Source organism: Triticum aestivum, chromosome 7B, assembly GCF_018294505.1.
Source record: "Triticum aestivum cultivar Chinese Spring chromosome 7B, IWGSC CS RefSeq v2.1, whole genome shotgun sequence".
Lineage (NCBI taxonomy): Eukaryota > Viridiplantae > Streptophyta > Magnoliopsida > Poales > Poaceae > Triticum > Triticum aestivum.
Genome location: NC_057813.1, coordinates 320,157,431 through 320,167,416, shown reverse-complemented (window position 1 = coordinate 320,167,416; position 9,986 = coordinate 320,157,431).

The following is a 9,986-nucleotide window of genomic DNA, read 5'->3' as shown; positions in this document are numbered from 1 at the left end:
CAGTGGGCCTACTAAGTTGATGATTCTTCAATCGCTGCTCTTGTTGCACCAGCCACCCAAACCAGCGCTGGCGAGACCGCCTGCTCCTGCTTCCACTGGCCGGATGTGCTGCCGTTGAAGCCTCATCGCCCCTACTACAAACACCGCCAGCTAGTCCCTGCGGTCACGGGAGCCTCACACCGCAGCCGAACCAGTGAACCCTCGTACTCCTCTCCGCGTGGGCATCCACTGTCGCGTCTTCCCTGGCTCCTCGTCTTCCCCGGCTCCGTGTCGTCCCCTTCCTAGGCCTCGTCGTCATCCACCGCCCTGGTTCTCTCAGCGCAGCATGGTCAACATGGTCATGGAATGACTTCCATCGGACATGGACTGTACATGGAGAGGCTGACAGCTGGGTCCACGACCGCACACAAGGAAATGCCTCCTTATTACGTGCAAAATAATGATTCCTCCAGCTGACATCTGGGACCCACCGGAAGGGCCTTTGTATTTTGTGAAAAAAATGTTCCCCTCGCTGATAGGTTGGACCCAACAGCTATATCTTCGCACGCAAGGAAGTGCCTCCTTATTACGCACAAAAAAATTGAATACTCCCCCTTCTAGTTGGGACCCAGCATAGTGGGAAGCTGACTTGTGGGCCTACTAAGTTGACGGGGATTGATAGAGGCGAGGGTCCCGATCTTTCGATGAGATGATAACTATCGATTTGGTGGAGACGACTTTGACGATCCGACTAGAAACGTGCACGACGTTGCGCCTTAGCAATCGCTAAACCAATCTCCTAAGGTTATTGACCACGTCGGAGCACGATCAACCTGACCATGAAGGTCTATTCCTGCCAGCAATCGAAGAAGGAGCAAGAATATGATAAAAGCAATCTGAATATTACGAATATGTATGAAGTATTGATAAAGGTGGGGATCCGTAAGCGGTCTTGGTCTGGTCGTTGGACACAAACGAAATACACGAAGTTGCAATGGCTAACTTTTAACTAAACAAATCCCAAGGGAAAAGCTACCAGATGGATCTACTTATATAGGAGCAAGGGGTGGCGGCCTAGGAGGTGGGAGGACATCCCAAGGAAGCCTAAAACTAACCCTAGGTCGTACAAGGCCAATGGGCCCAAGTGGAGGTGATGCAACACCTTTGGACTTGTTGTTTGACTCGGATTCTGCTGCAGCGTCTGATTGTTTCGTCGATATCTCAACGCTCTGGATGAATTTGAAGGTGAATCCAATTGGGATGCAAAGAGCACGACATCTAGAATCCAACAAAAAAGAATCACCCAATTCGGAGTCTGTATGAAAAAGGTAGTCATGTCCTCATCATCCTCCCCTTTTTGAAAACAAAGCCGTCCTTGGCGTTGCTTAATCTGAAATGTGGCTAACAAAAGAGACAAGGTATACATGTTGTATATGTATATGTCATCCATTTTTAATTCCCTTGATTTTTCACATATGACACATGTATACATGAGTAACTTTCATAGATCATAAAATATAAAGCCAAAATATTATCAGAAGTAGAAGGCATGAAAATATTGCAACTCGGTTTGCACATATAAGTGAAGCTCTTATTCCTATCAAAAGATTGACAATATTCATCATTAAACCATCCCAACATTGGTGAATAAACCTTATTTGCATCAAATTTAAATGCTACAACATGCTTAAATAAGCAAACATGCAGTAAGTCATTGGACACAGAATCATCACCAAGATTAGAGGTCATATCAAAATGATTAAACATTGGTTCTTTTGCATCAATAGTTAATTCAATGGGTGCACTCAAAATTGTTGGTATTTCAGTTGTTTGATCACATGATGCATTCATGATAGTAACATGATTCTCTAAAATAGGTGGCGTGCTCAAATCAACAGGTAACTCAACACATGATGTATTTAAGTTAATTAGGGTTGCATCATTCTCATGTGAAGTTATATCATCAATACATATACTGTTACCTTGTCGCAAAGACGTAGCTGATGTCGGTATGGACAATGACAATGCACCATACACTTGAGATGATGTCGCACTCACAATCTGAGGTGTGGCTGCTCTAGTAGGTGCAACGGTGGAGGAATCAACCGATGGTAGTGAGCATGAATTGGAATAGTAGTTGTTGTAGTCACCCAATGCATCCTCCTGTAACTGTCTCTCAAAGGTACAAGCACAAACATACATACCAGTAATGCAATGAGGAATATACCTAAATCTTGCCTGAATATCATGGTTCAAACCACCAAAAAATCTATTCATTGTATCATCCTAAGATTCTTCTATGTCACAATGACGCATATAAGATTTGAACTCTTGGTAGTAAGCATGAACAGTGTTATTGCCTTGTTTAAATTGTTCAAATTTGTGAAGCAATTCACGACGATAGTAACGAGGGAAAAATTGTTGTCTCACTACATGTTTCAAATCTTTCCAAGTTGTGGGTTGGTTATCAATGTTTTTCTTGCAATGCACACTCCACCAAACAGAAGCAAAACCAGTAAATGCTCTAGTCGCAGCTCGTACTCGCTCAAGTTCAGAAAAGTCATGGTAACTAAAAACTTGTTCTACTTCAAACTCCCAAGCTAGATAAATAGGAGGATTAAATCTACCCTCAAATGATGGTAAAGAGATAACCTGACCATGTGCTTGTGTGTGTTGTCCCAACTCTCGTGATGGTGAAAATGTGTTCGTCGTCCAAGAACTTCTTTCTTCGGAACCTGTCATGATTAGTAGAAACAAGAAACAAAATTCGAGAATAATGTTCCTATGCACTACTAGGGTGTGGTTGTAAAGTGCTCACAGTAAAGCAAATAACAATATCTTACAAGTTCTTACCATGCGGCAGGTGGTGACAGGCAACCAACGGTGTCAAGTAACTCTGAAGATTGTGTAAAGCGATTGCCAGGGGAACGTACGTATACACGGTGTAGAAATATGTGGAGCTGGGTTGGCTATATATGGTAGCAAAAGATTAGCAATAATCAATTCAAAGATGCAATGTTGAATAAACGTTCAACGACGGTACTGTGCTGGTCCTAGGCTAGACCGGACTAGAGACGCGAGCCTAGAACACTAATGAGGTCACGGCATAGCACAACTAGCATCAATGAAGGATAAGTAGCTCTGGACAACAAGATATAAGTGAAGATTACAACGGTAGTAAAGATAATGATGAATAAAAACTGCCAAGCAGGATATATAACAACTCTCTCTCCAACTTACCTCTTGAAAAGTTTGCTACTAACTCAAGCTTTCCAATGCAAAAAGAATCGCTCAATTCTGAATTGATATGAGGAGTCAAAGAATTCTAAAACTGGCCTGAAAAACTGGAACACACTGTATGCGCGAACTTCGGAGGGCAAAAAGACCTATTTAGAAGCTGATTTCGAGATGTCAAATATTGAACAAGCTTTTGCAACTATTCAGATGCGTCTAGTCGCTAGCTTTAATTTGAGTACTTGTGGAGCCAAAACGGAGTTCGTATGAGGAAGTTATGCCTTTTTTAATGAACAGTGCGCAAAACAGATTTCAGTCCGAATTCAACTACGAGATTGAGTCTAGATAGATACGAATTTTGTTTTTTTTCTTTTCTCTCTTTTTTTTCTCACACTTTTTTTCTTTTTTTTTTCTTTTTTTTCTCTATCTTTTTTTTCTCCCTCTTTCCAAGACAAACTAGATAAGATGCAGATTGGATCAGGCGAAGATGTGAATGACCTCAACTATGATTATGACAACGAACAGTGCGTAACACATGGTGAAAATTGATGGATGGGATGGTGGACAGCGGAAGGGATAATGATGCAGTGGCGGCATGACTAATGTGAACAGAACTCGAAACTCTAAAAGAACTAGACACTAAGACCAGCAACTCGACACGGCGATGCAACCGATAATTCAATAATGCAAACAATGAAAAGAAAAATGCAAAGGCTCAGACTGGCTTGGACAAAGGATGAATAAATCTAACTTTTTTTGTGGCTTTTTCTTGTACAATAGGTAAGAAAATAAATCTAATCTAGGGAAAACTGGAAATTCTCACCGAGCAACCTGAAAACTGATACCACTTGATAGAGGCGAGGGTCCCGATCTTTCGATGAGATGATAACTATCGATTTGGTGGAGACAACTTTGACGATCCGACTACAAACGTGCACAACGTTGCGCCTTAGCAATCGCTAAACCAATCTCCTGAGGTTATTGACCACGTCGGAGCACGATCAACCTGACCACGAAGGTCTATTCCTGCAAGCAATCGAAGAACGAGAAAGAATATGATAAAAGCAATCTGAATATTGCGAATATGTATGAAGTATTGATAAAGGTGGGGATCCATAAGCGGTCTTGGTCTGGTCGTTGGACACAAACGAAGTACACGGAGTTGCAATGGCTAACATTTAACTAAACAAATCCCAAGGGGAAAGATACTAGATGGATCTACTTATATAGGAGCAAGGGGTGGCGGCCTAGGAGGTGGGAGGATGTCCCAAGGCAGCCTAAAACTAACCCTAGGTCGTACAAGGCCAATGGGCCCAAGTGGAGGTGATGCAACACCTTTGGACTTGTTGTTTGACTCGGATTCTGCTGCAGCGTCTGATTGTTTCATCGCTATCTCAATGCTTCGGACGAATTTGAAGGTGAATCCAATTGGGCTGCAAAGAGCACGAAATCTAGAATCCAACAAAAAAATAATCACCCAATTCGGAGTCCTTATGAAAAAGTTGTTGGCGTTTTGAGTCAGGTATATCTGTGTAGTCCGAATCTGAATCCAGAAGGTGAGAGACTTTGACTCTATCTTCTCGTAGCCCAAAAGTGACGTGAAAGAACTTTTTGAACATCACTTAAATATCTCTCTCTCCCTTATCTTCATATGTGAATTGTACAAATATCCCATACACCTGCAATTAGACAAAACACAAAAGTGTGTGAAGTATTTTTTTTCTAGATAACATAAATAGATTATTGAATAGTTTGCACTAGAAATCACCTGACAAATATGCATGTATGCAATAATTTTGGTCGTATCCAAGGTAGTCATGTCCTCACCAGGGATGGAGGGCTTTGTCAACTTAGTCAATATGAACGATTCTAGCTCCAGTTACCGTACGATATTCATCCAATGGCTGTAGTGCTTCTTCAACCTCTAGTCTTCTTCCTCCAGCCGCCAAAGCAACGCCGGTCGTGCTGCCTGCTCCTGCCTCCCGTGGTCGGCTGTGCGGCCGCGGAGGCCTCACCACCCCATACTACTCCCACCACTGGCCAGGCCCTTCGGCAACGGCAGCCTCACACCGCAGCCGAACCAGTGAACCCTCGTACTCCTCTCCGTGTGGGCTTCCACTACTGCGTCGTCCCCTTCCTAGGCCTCGCCGTCGTCCACCACCCTGGTGCTCTCGGCACGGCGTGGTCAACGTGGTCAAGGAACGACTTCCATCGAAAGAGTATTGTATGTGGAGAGGCTGACAGCTGGGTCCATGGCGCCTGCGAGGAAGTGCCTCCTTATTACGTGCAAAATAATTATTCCTCCACCTGATAGTAGGGACCCACCGGACGGTCCACCGTATTTTGCAAAAAAATGTTTCCCCCTGACTGCTGGGACCCACCAGCTACATCTTTGCACGCAAGGCAGTGCGTCCGGGAAAAAAATGATTTGTCTCTCTGACTGCTGGGACCCACCAGCTACATCTTCGCACGCAAGGAAGTGCCTGACAGTCGGGACCCACCTGGTTGAAGCGTACGTAGCATTGTCATTCAGGTCGCAAACGTGTACATACATACTGGTCGATGTAGAGGCGTGCACGTGCCATAGTAGAGGCGCGCACGTAGCATGTACACATACGTACAATGGTCAGTGTGTAAGAAAGAAAATACGGCCACGTACGTACATACAGCCTACTCACGCATACGTACGGTCAGGGCTCGTGTACATGGCTGGGTCGGAATGGAGAAACAGTGTCATTAGGGGGTATCTGGACAGCCGGACTATATACATCGTCCGGACTATCGAAGCAAAAAGATACAAGACTCAAGACTTCGGCCCATGTCCAGATGGGACTCTCCTTTGCGTGGAAGACAAGCTTGGCGATCCGGATATTGTATTTCCTTCCTTGTAACCGACTCCATGTAAACCCTAGCCCTCTCCGATGTCTATATAAACCGGAGAGGATGGTCCTTAGAAGGCCGATCACAATTACAATCATACCATCATAGGCTAGCTCTTAGGGTTTAGCTTCTACGATCTCGTGGTAGATCTACTCTTGTACTACTCATATCTTCAATATTAATCAAGCAGGAAGTAGGGTTTTACCTCCATTGAGAGGGCCCGAACCTAGGTAAACATTGTGTCCCTTGCTTCCTATTACCATCAGCTTAAGACGCACAGATCGGGACCCCCTACCCGAGATCCGCCGGTTTTGACACCGACATTGGTGCTTTCATTGAGAGTTCCTCTGTGCCATCGCTTCAAGGCTTGATGGCGTCTTCAATCGTCAACAACACGGTCCAGGGTGAGACTTTTCTCCCCGGACAGATCTTTGTGTTTGTCGGCTTCGCACTGCGGGCCAATTCGCTTGGCCATCTGGAGCAGATCAACAGCTACGCCCCTGGCCACCAGATCAGGTTTGGAAACTTGAACTACACGGCGGATATTAGCGGAGACTTGATCTTCGACGGATTCGGCCCAGTGCCAGGAGCGCCGGACAGTCACGACGAGCACGGCCTAGACCTGCTACCGGACAATGCTTGGAACATCATCCCTGCAAAATCCCCGGATCTAAATCCGGAACAGGTTGCGTTGCCCAAGGACGGAGGGTAGATACCGCCCCATAGACCGCATACACATTGGTGGTGGAGCCGAACACAGGTCTCACCTCTGTGGAGGCCTCTAACCCTGGGCCCCCGGACTCGTATCCGGTCGTTGGTCCCGTTCCGCTCACTCTTGAGCCAGCTGAGCCAAGTTGGGCTCCGGTAATTTAGTTTACCGCTGCAGACATATTTAAGAACTCGCCCCTTGGCAACATGCTGAACTCATTAAAGTCTCTTTCTTTTTCAGGAGGCTCTGGGCCGAACTATGTCCAGCCCGAGTGGGAAGCAGGCAACAAAGGAATTCGTTGCCCACCCACCACCCACTTCATCGCCACGATCGAAGATTTAACCGACGTGCTTGACTTCGACTGCGAAGACATCAACGGTATACATCGTCCGAACTATCAAAGCGTGAAGATACAAGACTTAAGACTTTGGCCCATGTCCAGATGGGACTCTCCTTTGTGTGGAAGACAAGGTTGGCGATCCGGATATTGTATTTCCTTCCTTGTAACCGACTCCATGTAAACCCTAGCCCTCTCCAGTGTCTATACAAACTGGAGAGGATGGTCCTTAGAAGGCTGATCACAATTACAATCATACCATCATAGGCTAGCTCTTAGGGTTTATCCTCTATGATCTCATGGTAGATCTACTCTTATACTACTCATATCTTCAATATTAATCAAGCTGGAAGTAGAGTTTAACCTCCATCGAGAGGGCCCGAACCTGGGTAAACATTGTGTCCCTTGCTTCCTGTTACCATCAGCCTAAGACGCACAGATCGGGACCCCCTACTCGAGATCCGCCGGTTTTGACACCGACAGTCGTGTTCATGGGGAGCCAACCGGCTCGGTCGGAACGGAATGCGTCGTCGTGTTCATCGGGAGTGCTTGGACGGAACAGCCGATGGAAACGAGGCCTGGCGTACCGCACAATGGGGGAAACGGCCTTGTGTTTGACCGGCCACGTTAGAAACGGGATCCTGTTCATCAGGAGGGGTCTGGCATACCGCAAAACGGAGGAAACAGACTTGTGTTGGACCTCCTACGGTCGAAATGGGGTCCTGTTGATCGGGAGAGGTGTGGCGTACCGCAAAACGGAGGAAACGGACTTGTGTTGGACCGCTATGGTCGAAACAGGGGTCCTGTTCATTGGAAGGGGTGTGGCGTACCGCAAAACGGGACTCCACGGGATACTGTTCATCATCACCATCGACCTCCTCCAGCCTCCACGGGCTACTGTTCATCCACCGTCGACCTCCTCCAGCCTCCACATGCGACTGTTCATCCACGGGCTCGTGTTCATCCAGCCTCCACCGTGCGCTACTCCACCGGCTACTGTTCAACCAGCCTTCTCCATGAGCTCCTTTTCAACCACCCCTCCACAGGCTACTGTTCATCTAGCCCTCCACCATCTACTGTTCATCCAGCCCTCCACGGGGTCATCCTGTTAATCCAGCCCTCCACGGGGTCCTGTTCATCCAACCCCAACTGGCTCGATCGATCGGGGTCCTGTTCATCCAAAGGCAACACCACGGGGTCCTGTTCATCCACCCCCACCGGGAACTGTTCATCCAACCCCCCCTCCTAGCAACGCTCACTGTTCATCCAGAGGCAGCATTGATCGGCTTCAGTTAGCAGCAGTAGCGAAGGAATCGCTTGATCGGGTTCAGTTAACAGCTATTGATCGATCGCTCGGGTTCAGTAACGCGTAGCCTGCAGTGCAATCGCTCGGGTTCAGTAGGTGAACGCCTCGCTCGGGTTCAGTTAGAGCCCAACGCCTTGCACCCACGTGCGTGCGTGTACGAGAGAAACGCGCAAACCTCCATGCATCGCTCGGCCATGTAACCGGGAACACCCCGATATTTTCCTCGCCCTTGCTTCTACCATGGTTTTTTCCGTCCTGGACATCCCAAAGAATGTCATGCATTTGCGTCTCTGGCCTGCCTAGGACGAAAAGCCCATTTCCTGTCATGATTTTTTTTCATAGAAGTAGGATCCCACCACATCTATGATGATACCGGGTTGTGTCATAATTATCGTCATAGAAGTGTCATAAGTATGGCAAAAATATTCATTTGACCCGAAATGTCACGGATGTGTCATTTTATGTAGTGCCTTTATTATGCAGAGTACATTTACTAGCAAGAGATACATTTTACTGACCCGAGTTTGGCGTTCTCCAGGCACCTTTGCGGATCTGCCAAGGAGTATTGCGGATGCCGCCGCATTCTTCTGAGCTGAAGAGGGGAGCTCAACGGAGAAGTTGTTCTGGTCGCAGTACCTTGCACCAAAACTTCCAGTGCCCCTGAGTGACCAGCTGAAGCAGCTGTCCGAACTGCATAGGGTTGCTGGACTGGCCATTAAGGATGTTATAGTCTGTCTATTGCCGGCCAAGGCCATACCTAGCAGCCACTTCGGCCACGTGAAGCGACTGGTGGATGCGCTTCCTCAGATCGATACCCTTAAGCGGTCTTCCTACATAGAAGGTGCCCGGATGGCCATTGCCTGCGTCAAGGTGCAGTGGTAGAAGATGAAGGCCATCGAGATTGCCACCATAGGGCCACCTAAAGGCAAATAGCACCGGCGGCCGGAGAAGTACTTTGACGACGTTCTTGAGGGAGCTCGCATTGTCGAGGGCCCGTGCTCAAAGGACATCATATTTGAGTAGTTGAGTCCGGTTTGTAAGAGCCGTGAACTCATGATGTATAATAGTTATGCTTACACTTTATGATTAGTTTATCCTCCTATTCTGCATTTTATATGTCTGAAATTTTACTAGTCATCGGCTTCAGCCCCCACATAAATATTACAGGGGTGTTTGAAAATGCATGTTCGCCCTTTATCCAATGTGTTGGTCCGATGTAGTAGGTGGCTTGCGAGGTGAACTAGGCAATCAGACTATGTGGTCTTTAGTACTTTCACTTAGCCATAAGTGTCCATTGGTGGTGCTAAGTACTAGCCCCTGGTTGCGCGAATGGCAATTCAGAGTGCGGCACCTTTGCAATGTGGCTAGTCGAAAACATAGCCCCTCGTATAACACGGCATAAATCACAAACGATTTGAAGTATAACACTAAGTCACCAGATTGTTGGCCCGCTCTCACCTATCATAACAGTCAGTTTTCGGCTTTCTCTACCGAGGTACTTAACTGGACGAACTAGAAATACAATCGCAGTAGTTCTCCCT